Genomic DNA, 14,077 nt, shown 5'->3' with positions numbered 1-14,077 from the left:
TAAGGAAATTTTTAGACAGGCTAAAAAGGGTAACAGCATTGGCGGTGGAAGCCAAAAATTTTAGGAGGGGACAACCCAAGAAAAAAATTTGAAAGCAAAAAAAAAAAAAAAGGTTCTCAACCTAAAATTATACGGGGGACGCGTAGGAAAATAAATTGACAAGCAAAAAAAAAAAAAAAGGTCATCAACTAAGGTCCCCCCCCCCGTCCCCCCCGCTTCCGCCGCCTCCCCCGCTTCCGCCACCTATGGGTAACAGGCTTACATAATTCTGATCTCTGGCCATCTGCACAAATGTTGGTGTTTGATTTTCTTCATATTAATAGTCCGGGCCCTTTTCATTGTTAAGTTGTATTATTTATTACATTCTATGGCATTTATATGATGTAATGTTGATCTGTGTTTTCCTCTTTCTACGGCCCCATGCTGTTTGCCTGATATGTTCTTCCTATTCATAGATTTATGCAATTTTCGATAACATTCATGGACAGGAAGATTATTAATCCATGTGCAAAAAACAGAAGAAAGAGAAGAGGAGGGAAAATGCTCTTTTAAAAAACGGAAAGAGAAGTATGAAGCTTTCTTGTCTCATTCTCCCATTCCTAATTATGCCTCTGGTTATTGGTAAGATCCAAGAGAGAGTGTGTCTTATTTCATTATCCTTTTTTATTTCATTTTTTTTCTATGAATTCATGAGACTGACGGACTGAGAAAATAATTCTTTATTGAGAGAATGCATGTGACCAATGAAATATAGTCAGTCTTGGACTCAGAGTCAGAGAGGCCGTTCTCATTACACTTTCTGAAACTAGTTTACTGGAAACCGATTCAGGAAACCACTTTGGAAGATCGCTTTGCTAGCGTTCCCACTTGATCACACGAAAGTGGTTTTCAAAATCACTTCACGTAAAGCGCTCTTGTTGCTATGGAAATGCTCTCAGTGGGGTGACATGTTTCGCGCGAAATTCGAAACCGCAGCATAGGCATTCTACACCTGTCGTGTGGAGTAGCGCGCTCAAAATGTGCGAAGATCGCTTCCCGAAGAACGGTTGTGTCCTCACTTACGCTAAAACCAGTTTAACGAGGCAAAGCGATCTTGAAAACTACATCGCGAGGTGGTTTTCCAAACTGGTTTGGAAGATCGCTTCTAAGACCGCTTTGACCGTTCTCACTACGCGTTAAACTAGTTTCCACTAAACTAGTTTCCAGTAAACTAGTTTTAGGAACGTAGTGAGAACAGCCTCAGAGATAGATGGAGTCATGTCCAAATTTTGTTTAGGAGTGTTCTCTGAATGTATGCCAATAGGCATGTTCAGACTGCCTTGATCACTATAGTGCCGCTAAATTATGAGAACTTGTTCAGATCTTGAAATACCTGATAATTGTTTTCTACATTTATATGGACCCAAAGAAGACCCATTCGGTGTAAGTTCTTGAAGTTACGATCATGCGCTGTATGGTCTGATAAGGCATGAGATTCAATTTTGCTAGCTAAGCAGCCAACCACTTAGCCCATGCCAAACTATGTGCTGGGCTAAAAAAAGTTTGTATAATTTGCTTTCACACTGCCAAAATTCCCTGATATTTTGTGATGGGGGCAAATTTCTCGATCAGAAAATACCTGGGGGGGGGGGCACTTACATTGACGAGTGGATACCATGCGCGACTCAAAAAACATGTATTGAAAGGATGTCTTTTTTGAGATAAGGCATGTTACGTATGTAATGTAATAAGGGTGTCAAAAACACTAAAATAATTAAAATAGGGTATCTATTTTCACTAGGAAAAGTACGTGTTCAGGGTCAAATTTGCGAGGGTATAGAAAATTAGAACGAAAATGTTTTATAAAGAATGTACTTTTTAACCCAACAGTCAGCACTACGTGTTTAGAGTACGATTTACGCGAGGTGTGGGAGGTGGGGCTATACTAAACCCAATGATAACAATTAAAATATCGCTGTACTTGTTTAGGGGTTCAATTTAGGGAATACTTGCCAAGAGTTTCTTTTTGTTTCCAATACTAGTTAAGGGTAGGGTTTCACATGCCAATACTGCATTTTCAGAATATGGAAAATATGTGTTTAGGGTGCTTTTTGACACCCCATAGAGAAGATCAAGACAAGTCCAACTTAAGTCAGATGCGAAAAGATACAAAGAAACAGTATTAAAATTTAAAGGTCAAGTCCACCTCAGAAAAATGTTACCGGTAATTTGAATCAATAGAGAAAAATTAGACAAGCACAATGCTGAAAAAAATCGGATGTAAAATAAGAAAGTTATGACATTTCAAACTTTCGCTTATTTTTAACAAAATAGTTATATGAACGAGCCAGTTACATCCAAATGAGAGAGTCGATGATGTCACTCACTATTTCTTTTGTTTTTTATTGTTTGAATTATACAATATTTCAATTTTTACAAATTTGACGATTAGGACCTCCTTGCCTGAAGCACAAAATGTTAAAATAATGGAATTCCACGTGTTCAGGGAGGAATGAAACTTCATTTCATACAACAATGACGAGAAAATAAAAATATTTCATTTTTATATAATAAAATACAAAAGAAATAGTAAGTGAGTGACATCATCGACTCTCTCATTTGGATGTAACTGGCTCGTTCATATAACTATTTTGTTAAAAATAAGCGAAACTTTGAAATATCATAATTTACTTCAATAACTCCATACATCTACTTGATTTGCTAGTTCAGCCCTCTGGACTGCCATACCCGAAAAGAACTCCCAAGAATTTAAAAAGCGCGAGCGCGCCCTCTCCCGTTCAGGCTTACTACCCATGATCACCGCGCAATTAGCGTCCATCTTCCTCTTTTGCTTTCGGCAAGCCACCTGTCAAGACGTGCTCAGATAAGTCTCCTAAGAGCTCAAATCTTTTTTGAGCTTTGGTATATTATTTTCGCTTATCTGTGGTGCATTCTCCCTTTTAATTTCAATCTTTCCATTTGTGTGTAAGATTGTGTTCAGAATTTACACATGGCGTGACTTTTTAGACGTGTTTTTGGTGACACTTAAATTGTTTTTCTAACGTTTGAGTTCTCGTCGCGCCGCATCGCTAGCGCGTTCGCGAGGCACCGGGCTTGGCCTGCCTACGTGGCAGCAAGCCTTCACCACCTGTCATGGTTATTGTTCTTCACGTTCAAAGCGTGGTGGCTTTTGGTGCCGTTTTTGAATTAAATTCTAGACAGCCTCTACACTTTGTTGTCGAGGGTGTTATTGTTATTTCTTTTTGCAGGTTGGGATCTTCAACTCTGTTCCTTCCTTGCTTTCTGGAATTGATTTATTAAGATTTTCGATTGATTATTGATTGATTAATTCTTCAATTCTCTTTCCTTTCTGTTCTGAATAAATTTCTTGATTGATATTTTATTCACAGGCGGATCTTAAAGCTCAATTCCTTTTCCTTCTGTTCTGAATAAATTTCTTGATTGATATTTTATTCACAGGCGGATCTTAAAGCTCAATTCCTTTTCCTTCTGTTCTGAATAAATTTCTTGATTGATATTTTATTCACAGGCGGATCTTAAAGCTCAATTCCTTTTCCTTTCTGTTCTGAATAAAATTCTTGATTAATATTTTATTCACAGACGCTTCGGGGATTGTTTAATTCGGCTTACGCAATTATACCTTGATTGATTGGTTATTCAATCCCCCCCCAAAAAAAAAAAAAAAAAAAATTTTTGTTCTTTACAGGTGGGGTCTCCTTCCTGTTAGAAATTTTTTTGACCTTTCCCGGAATTGTTTTCTTCGTTCAATTCCCTCTTCCCTCCTAGTCTTATATTTTTTTTTTACTTCGACAGGCGGGCTCTACGATTTCCCTTTGAGGATTTACTGTGTCGTTCTTCCTCTTGGAATCGTTACTAGAGACGTTCCTCCTTCCTCCTGTTCTGAATTTCTTTACCTTTCCACAGGAGGTTACTTTTTTTCCTCTTGGAAATTATCGTAAAATTTCTCTTATCTGGAATTATTTGTCTCTCAATCCCTTTTCTTCCTGCTCTGAAATGCTTGTTTTTGTGTTTCTTCGCAGGTGGAAACTTCGTTCTCTTCTGAACTTGCATTCATTTTTGAATTTTTGTTTCGAATTTTTCCTTCGGGCACAAAAAAGAGAATATAGTAGGGGAACCTTGTAGGAGTTTCTTTTTTCAAAGTCTCCGACCTCCTTTTTATTTTCTTACAGGCAGATACCTAAACTATTCTTAGGTTCTTCTTCCTCCCTACCCCTCCCCTCTTGTTTTGTTCTGTTTGCTCAAACAAACTCCTTTTAGGAGGAGGGAAAGACCACTCCGGTCTCCACTTTTAATCTAAGCGAGATCTTTGTAAAAAAAAAAAAAAAAGAAAAATTCTTGTTTTTCCTTTTTCAGGGTAGAGAGAGGTACCTTTGAATGGGACTAACACAGCCCCAGAGGACCTGGTGCCCTCCACGGGGACCGTCCCGATTGCAAGTTACAGAAGTCGGCCGCCTCCAGGCGAGTAGGAGGGACGCCGCGGTGAGCGCCCGGCGGCGGTGAGTATGAGGGTGCGTCGATCAGCATTCCGAATTTGCGGTCGGATGCTAAGAGAAGGAAGGCCGAGACTGTGGTGCCACGGTCTCGGACAAAGGAAAAAGTGGTAGCCAAGGCTTCCAAGCCTAAACTAGGTCCTGCCGCCGCAGCACCCATAGGGCTATGCGACCCACCGGCTACCGGGTCACCAGAAGTCCGGAGGGAGAGTGCGGTTCTCTCCCCCCGGCACAGGTCAGGATCTCTGCTGTATAAGTCGTCCTCCGTTGACAGCATCGGGAGAGATCGCCCAGCCCCTGACCGCGAGAGGCGTCACACAGACTGTAACCACAATCTGATCGTGACCACAATCTGACCCCGTCAGATTCGGGTGAAGTTTCGTTGTTGGCGGCCGCCCTGCCAGGGGCGGCAAATCGTAAGAGATCACCCGTGCCTCTTGTGCCTTCTTCTGCTCCGGCCACGCCGGCAGAGCCCGCAAAATAATAATAAGAAGAAGAGGTCGAAGGAGAGGTCGGCCAGCCCTGTTGCCATGGGCGTTCCTCCTTCAGACCCTCTTATCGGTGGCCAGATGTTACAGTCATACATGTTATGCTGCTATATTCTGCTACCGCGAGAGGCGTCACACATCAGGCTGTGACCACAATCTGACCCCGTCAGATTCGGGTGAAGTTTCGTTGTCGGCGGCCGCCCTGCCAGGGGCGGCAAATCGTAAGAAATCACCCGTGCCTCTCATGCCTTCTTCTGCCCCGGCCACGCCGGCGGAGCCCGCAGAAAGAGAAGAAGAAGAAGAGGTCGAAGGAGAGGTTGGCCAGCCCTGCTGCCATGGGCGTTCCTCCTTCAGACCCTTGTGTCGGTGGTCAGATGTTACAGCTATTCATGCTGCTACATTCTGCTACCGCGAGAGGCGTCACACATCAGACTGTGACCACAATCTGACCCCGTCAGATTCGGGTGAAGTTTCGTTGTTGACGGCCGCCCTGCCAGGGGCGGCAAATCGTAAGAAATCACCCGTGCCTCTTGTGCCTTCTTCTGCCCCGGCTACGCCGGCGGAGGCCGCGAAGAAGAAGAGGTCGAAGGTGAGGTCGGCCAGCCCTGTTGCCATGGGCGTCCCTCCTTCAGACCCTTGTGTCGGTGGTCAGATGTCACAGCTATTCATGCTGCTACATTCTGCTTTCGAGTAGTGCGGGTTCACCCCACCCTCGACGTCTACTCACCCCGCTGATGCCCCTGAGCATCAAGCGAGACAAGTGGGCAATAACCACCAGACACCCGGGAAATCCTCGAGCGATTCTGTTAAATCGCCAGCCAGTGCACGTGTCCCAGCCGACACGCGGGGCCACCCCGGCGCCTACTGGACAACCCCCTGGTTCAGTCCATAGAGCGAGACTCCCTTTACGAGGAGTCTCTCGAAGGCGGACAGTGCGAGGACAACCCCTATCCCGCGGTCGACTTTTCAGTAAGCGCTCAGGCGCTGCTTGACAAGTATCTACCTCACATCTACCCTCCGAGCGGGGGTATTGATGAAGCAAGGGAGTCCATATTTTCTCGCCCCGCCTCTTCAGGCGCTCCGAGCTCAATCGGCCGAATTGGGGGTCTCGGAGAGTGACGGGGTCGCTCTAGACGAGGCGGCTCCTACGACGAGGAAGCCGCCAGCTCCGAGGGTGTAAACCCACCCCCGCTCTGCTGCTGCCCGGAAGCGCCAGGCTCCGGCGCCGCCGTCTCGAAATTTTCAAGCCTCTCGAGGCTAGCGAGAAGGCAGAGGCAGGGGGGGGGGCGATTATTATGCAGGTACTCCCGAATTCGCCCTCTACGTCAAGCTCACATACGGCGACGACTCCTTCAGCGGTAACTCTCTCCATTCTTCCCCCTAAGCGGGCCCGTAGATTGGAGGTATGAATCTCTTACATACCGCATGCCGCACTTCTCTCGTGAGAATGTTTGGCTGCTTTGAGAGGGCAACCTACCACGTCCGCGGACCGTTCGCCCAGGCGACGGGACCGTCGTTTTTTCTGGCCTGAACCTCACTTTCTATTCGAAAGTAAGGGTGCCCTGCCTTACTTAGCTCCTACCCTTGCAACGCCAGAGTCAGGGCTAGTACAGACACCCGTTCTCCAGCGATCGCCGCTGAAGAGAGGGCGACTCTGATATGAGCACCATCACCGCTCAGCGGTATGTCTCACTATCTCATAGCTCTCCGAGCTTATGAGTATGTATTTCGGATCTGAATGTCACGGCGATTAAAAGTTCTCCTGTGCTTAATAATCGCTATGCCTTCACCACCCGGTACATTATGATTATGTTAACCTATTTGTCTCGTATTCGGGCGGCTCGTACGAACCCTGCCCGAGCTGCCATCACCGGTCGTCCCCCCGGACACCGCCGGCAGCACCCGCACCGAATACGTGGAAGGAATCAGCTTTCATATGCTAGATATCCCTCCTGTTGACATTCACAGCTGTTCCCCGAGTCTTTCCCGGTTGGGTAAACATCATCTCGGAGGAAAGTAACCACCGTACATCTCATGAGATTGTTGGCTATGTACGTGCGTTCAAACTTGTTTAAAGCCCCAGGACTCTCTGTTGGCATTCTATGTCTAATTTCTGGGCACACCCACCGTACCGGGTCGGCGAGTTCACACCAAACTATACACCGCCAGACCATCGGTCGAGCTCTAACTGTCTATCTTATAGACTGCCCTCTATGTGGGCCAATCTTGCGGGCGTCTCCGCCGTTCCCTCCTTGTGCGGAGTGTTCTACGGTGGATGGCTTTACCGTGCCCGTTTGTCGAATCGGCTTCTTTCTTAGAAATTTTTTCACGGCACACTCGAGTCGCCCCGCATGCTGCTTTCATCCTCCTTCCATGCAATGCATGTGGCCAGGGTCACCGCACGACCGAGGATGATGTAACCGTGGATGGATGTATGCTTATGCCTTCCTAACCACGATCACTACGACCCGCCTTCTCTCGGGCCGACTGTGGATGAGTCTCTCCATGTAAGTGATTTACTTCACTGGAGTTCTTCTTTTAGAAATTTAGATTCTCATCCCCCGCTGCTTATTTTTGCCGCCCCCCGCAGCTTTTTGGAGCTCCTTATCTTACCGATATCGGACTGTTCCACGCTGCCGCAACCGGCGCCGGCGGTGCTTGCTCTCACGATCACCTGAGAAACAGGCCTTGTGACTTTTTTCATAAACAACTGGTTCTCACCGCAGACTGATGGAAATTTTGTGATTACTTCCTCAAGTCTCCTTCGCTTGTTTCTTCAAGCGAGGACTTCGACACTCTTAGCCAGTTTCCGTCCCTAACTTGATAGGACAGGGCCGTTGCTACCTCATTCGATTCCGTTGGGAATGTAACGGTTGAGGTATATCTGGCGATGTCTGTCCGTTTAGAGCATCTCTTGATGGTCGTTTACACGTAATATCGTGACAGATTTTTTTCGCCAGCTCCCTCTGGCGTACGCTTGCTGCTGCTAGGGATTCCCCCGCCCAGCGGACAGCCATCGCAGCCTAGCCTCACGGGCTCTCTCGGCGATGGTGGCTTGAGCCAAGCCACCTCTTCCACCGCGGGCACTGCACCCTCAGATGGGTGCTTCAATCAGTATGGGAGAAAGGGGATCCTGAGTTCTCTCTCGATCACTCGGTCTAACACACTTTTGTCGTGATGTGTACCGCGCTGTTTCCCTGACACGCCCGGTTGAGCTTTTTTGACCAGACTGCTCTATTCTACATAGGCAACATGTCCGCGGCATTCCTTATTAACAGGATGGCACTCAGTCGCTTTCTCGACCCTTGTCTGCCTTACGAGTGGTTTTCTTCCTAAATCCCTACTCTCCGTCGTTCCTGGTCACCTTCGGACCGCTAGTAACTTTTTACCACAGCTCTCTATCAGAATTCTGCAGATTTTCTGCCCTCACGCATTTGAGACAGATATCGAATTCTGGGCGCTTTCTCCCACGCGGAGGCTTAATTCTGAGATATCTCGCCTTCTCAGATTGGTCGATTGATCACTTACTGAGCCTTAAAAGCTTCAGTTTTCCGATCACGATTCTTGTTGAAATTTTCAACAAATTCCGATTCTTACGCTCTAGTCAGCAGGTGATGTTGTTCTCCTGACACTAGGCCGAGGGCCCATGATACTTAGTATTCCTGAGTATACAGGGCATTCCTCTCGAGGACATTTTTGAGGGCCGCCTTTTGGCGCTCAACTAACTCCTTCACTTCTTTCTACTTGAAGGACATTCCGTCCAGCGAGGCGAGATTTGCTGCTTCGGCGCTTAAAGCAGCTGCGGCTTTTTCCCCCTCTCCCTAAATTTCGTTGTTTTTGTTTTTTCAAATTTTCTTAGGCTTACAATTGAAAACATGCCTCCCTACGGTTTGAGTCCGTGCTGGTCTAGCAAATCAAGTAGATGTATGGAGTTATTGAAGTAAATTATGAAAATACTTACCTGATTTTCTTATTTACGAGATAACTCATACATCTACTTGATACCCTCCCACCGACCCTCCGCCTTGCGCAGCAACATGTTTCAACGTATGGGCTTGCGAAAGGTGAGGAAGATGGACGCTAATTGTGCGGTGATCATGGGTAGTAAGCCTGAACGGGAGAGGGCGCGCTCGCGCTTTTTAAATTCTTGGGAGTTCTTTTCGGGTATGGCAGTCCAGAGGGCTGAACTAGCAAATCAAGTAGATGTATGAGTTATCTCGTAAATAAGAAAATCAGGTAAGTATTTTCATAACTTTCTTATTTTACATCCGATTTTGATGAAATTTTCAGTGTTATGCTTGTTGAATTTTTCTCTTTTTATTCAAATTAAGTTTTTGTTGGGGTTGACTTGTCCTTTAAATGAAATTGCCACTGAGGTAGAGCTATCTAGAACTTTTTTTAAAAATTTACGGATTGCTCATCAAAACAAGTTTTAAACCAGATTGAGCAATTATATGAATAGGGACTTTTCATAATAGTGTTATCTTTCAACCACAGTGCTTTTGCATTGTAAGGGGAATTGTTATTTTTGATAATTCCCTTTCCAGGATATATTGAATGAATGTTTAGGCACTCCAAATATGATCCTGAGGAAGTTTTCCTATGGGTTAAATTTGTGGGACTGCCATTCATTTTTCTGGAAATTTCTTGTTTGCTTTAGTTTTTCTCATGGGACAATATTTTGACTTGCCCTCTTTGCATTTAAAACCAATCAAGGAGAAAGAAATTAAGATTGTGATTGCCTTTTTTGTAATGTTAAAACAAGTTTGATTTTTTTTTTATTTAGATTTTTTCAGATTTTTAAAAGGTTTTTTATATTTTTTTTTTTTTTTTTTTGGGGGGGGGGGGCATGCAGATTCTTGGTGGTTCCCTCTCTCAATAAGAAGTCAATGCCAGGCCAGTTGTTCACTATCAATTTCATCTTCCTCCCACACAACAAGTTTGAAAAAATGAAATAAAATGATTTTGTGTTTTGAATAATGATGGATGCCATATTTTTGGTGGTGTAAGGATCAATCTTTCACCTCCTGTGAGGTTAACCAAGGATGGTCATGTCTACATGGGAATAACAAGCTTTTAATATCAATAGTTAATACATCATAAATTGACCTGTACTTGAAATGATGAAATATTCCATGGGATGGCATTGTTTTTAAGTTGATTACCTTGTAAAAAAAGACCCCATATATTCAGGATGTTGAGATTCATGTTCGTTTTCTTCTCACATTTTTGTGTTTTTGCCTCCTTGACAAAGCGCCCCCCCATATTCTACTGCTATGTATGGACTATATAATTTCATTTCTGATGCAATGAGTAAAAATGCTTAAAATAATTACTATTGTAAATTATCAATGGATTCTCAAAAATGTAAGGATGGAACAATTTTTTTTTTTTGGGGGGGGGGGTAATCTGAGTGATAGCCAAAATGAAAGAAAACTGTAACAACGAAGGTGTGGGAATGCAAATTGGAATAAAAACGACAACTGGAATATGGATGAATGAAATTCCTCCTCCTTGAGGGTAGGGGTGCTCTCTCCTCCCTTTAGGATCTACCAATGCTTGTTTTTATGTGAGGTAAGGTTGGGGGAGGGGTGATGCAATCATGATACAACTTACTTCGCCCCCCATACAATCATCCAATAATTGATTTGTGTGATGTGTGGTGGTGATGGTGGGGGTGGTGGTGATATGCAAGTTTCTCTGGGATCCCCTCCCCCTCTCTGGTCCTTTTGTGCTTATTCATCTAGGGTGTGGTTGGGGAGGGGCGATACCATGATGATACAACTTCCTTGAGGACACTCCCCATCTTAAAGATGACAAGAGATGAGATAGATTGAGACAGATGGAATGACTTTATGGGTCGCTTGAGAGAGGGGCGATGGTGACAGACTGACCACTGATTAACCATGACAGGCTCCCTGTGAGCTTGACCTGGTCACCACATTCCAGGAAGAGTGTGGATGTCTTACACTGAATTGATTTTCTTTAGCTAGTATCACAAATCAAAATTAGAACACAAAAGATGTCATGGTGATTTGGAGGGGGGGAATTACACTTAAAATATGTATTTATACTGCATGAAATATTTTAGCAGGTCTGCAATGTTTCTATGATTTACTGTTGTAAAATGTAAAATGATTAACTACACAAAGTTCTCCCACCCGGCCACCAACATATTATCGATGCACCCCTTAACCAGTTTGCTCCTACATGTACTTTTGGGCATATTGGGCAATTTTATAGAAGAAAATCACAAAATTCACAATATCTTTGATTTACGCTATGTCTAGACCCCAATCTCCCACTCGAAACATGGAAGTATTAATCTTTGAAGTTCTGGCAAAATCCCAAGGTATTTTCTTCTGTTGATTTGCAGGGTTGTAATTAGATTTATACTTTCAACAGAAACCAGATCAAATGAAATTTCTTTTGCATGTATTTAGGATAGAAAGTGTCCTTTTTTCGGGACACCTGTTGTTTATCTTGGTTTTGGTATTGTGAAATATATACATAAAGAATGCTTGTCATACTGCTATAAATTATGGATTTTCTGGTTCTGTTTGTATAATTTCAGCAAGTTGCATTTTTTTTTAATATAAGGGCTTAAAGAAAGTGATATATAGCAACAGACGTTGATGAAATAAATCATTGTAAATTTTATGTTTCCATTTATCAGAGAGCCATCCTTGATTGTGGTTGAAATTTCCAGATATTTGTGAGGAATGGGCTAAGCCAGTGTAAATCTTTGAGAAAGGGTTGTAGATGATGAATTGTACTATATTTAAATCTATCATAAAGCTTTCTTAATCATTTTATTGGTTAAAATCTGTATTGTTCAATTATGAGTTATGATGCTTTACCTATTAAAATAATGCCCCCTCCCACTTTTGGCCCTTCAATGGATTTTGCTTATTGATGTATATGCTTTGTTGAAGCAGATTTAGGCCCACTTATGTGTGTGAAAATTTTTATCCCATTTTCTTACCCCATCCCCCACTTGGGAATATTTAAGTAATCTGAATGAAAATAAGTGATCATCGGGACCTAATATTTAAATTTAAAAGAATTATTCATCCTTTGAAGAATACTATTCTTTACATTGGTCAAAAAGTGCATGCATTTATATAGAATTACATTAATTGCATTTGTAGTGTTTTGATAAGCTTTTAAGACTATTTATCAATGGCATTCGAGTGAAAAGGTTAATGACCAATATGTCCATAATATTAAAAAAAATATGTTTATTTAAAAAAAATAATTGTGTTTACTTGAATGATGGGGTTTTGCTTCTTGAATTGTATTTCCAGTTTTTGCTTCTCTTTACTTATTTTTTTTTCTTGGAGCACTTGGCTTTTCATCCCTTTACGATCAGGAAGCATTCCACAATGCAAATAGTGATTTTCTCTACCACATTTACTATGAACCAATTAGATGCAAGGATTTCAGTAGCTTATAACATATAATCATTGGAATTTGTTTCAAAGAATGCTCCCTAGCACTGTACCTTGATGGTTAAATCCCCGTTGTCACGGCCATCAACAATCAGTCCCAGATTGAAAATTAAATTGGCAGCTTAGAGGAACCTTCAGATTACGGCTGTACTAATAGATTTGTCAAAGTGTGACATTTAGCCATCGGTTTGATCGTAACTGATTTACGTTCAGTTCAGACTACAAGAAAGAAGGATCATGGGTAGATAACACGAGAATTAAAGAATCCTTGTTTATGAAAAAAGGGATTGTAAGTACATGAAGAAGGTAGTATCATTTAAGCATTGAATGTGTATTCAACAAAAAGTCATTAATGGATTTGTTTATTTATTTGATTTTTGAATTATCTGTATATATATTTATGTATCTCCTTATTTATTCATTCAGTCAGTCATTTGTTTATATATATTTTTTATTCATGTATTTATTTATTTATCCATCCATTCATCCACAAACCCATCAATAAATTTATTCTATTTTATTTGGAGGGGGTGAGTGGGGGCTAGGGTTGAAATAAATTTCTTTTCCCGAGCATGGATCCAGGCATGGAAGGATCCAAGCGGAGCTAAAGGAGCATGCCCCCTCCCCCCCTCTTCCCCCCCTCTCTCCCCTTTATGAAGAACTTTTTTTTTTGCTTTTCTGAAATTGTCCTGTTACGATCTTTTTCACTGAACTGAGATTTCTTATATGTGATATCTTTTGTACAATTCAGTTCTGCATATAAGTCTAGTTATAGTGATCGACTCTGATGCGAATGTTGGTCGTCTGAACAGGGGGGACTAGCCAAACAGGCAAATCTGTAAATTTGTCGCAGATGGAAATCGAGGGGTGTTTTGGTATTAGGTGGCAGGAAAAAACTTGTTGGGTATCCGTAATGGATTCATTACCAAAGCAGATCCCAAGTATTTTTTTAATATTCTTGTATTTGTGAGATTGCTTAGGAGCCATTGAGACATTTATCAAATTTACACATATGAATCATAGATTGTATCAAGAAAAGCTTAATCAGCAAATAAAAATGATTGATGCAATCCATGTATTTTTAGAAGCTGTATGGATGTTGAAAATGCGAAGTGTCCATGAGTCCTCATTTTCTTGTAATAGTTTCAATTGAAGAGATTTTCAAGAGAGTTGATAGGACTGGAGTCCATATAAATGTGATTTCCGTCCATTTGAAAACAGTATACCCCTCAGTGGAGAAGAGAAAGGGCTATTGGAGCATATCAGTTCCAGGCAGGAAAGCATGAATTGCAAATGTGAAAAGAGAGGTTTCAATCTGTTCTACATCTTGGAAAATTTGGAAAGTTAGAAGTTTTATGTGTAGAATTAGTAGGATTGATGGTAAAATAAACTGAAGGAAATGATAATAATTAAATGAGCTATTACAAAAGGTAAATTTATGTAACACCATAATGATACTAAAAAAATTATCTTAAAATCTGTGGCCCATCGAACTGCAATATATTGAATGATAAATCGATTCCTTACATGCAAATTGAGAAGTGAGTATTTGGGTGAAAATTTAAGTGAATATTATCAACAATTAAAGATTGTACCTATCTTAAAAACCAGCCCATTTAATGTTCAA

The sequence above is a fragment of the Lytechinus variegatus genome, chromosome 14 (assembly GCF_018143015.1).
Source record: "Lytechinus variegatus isolate NC3 chromosome 14, Lvar_3.0, whole genome shotgun sequence".
Classification (NCBI taxonomy): Eukaryota; Metazoa; Echinodermata; class Echinoidea; order Temnopleuroida; family Toxopneustidae; genus Lytechinus; species Lytechinus variegatus.
The sequence above is the reverse complement of the archived record's forward strand: the minus strand, read 5'-3'. Positions refer to the sequence as shown.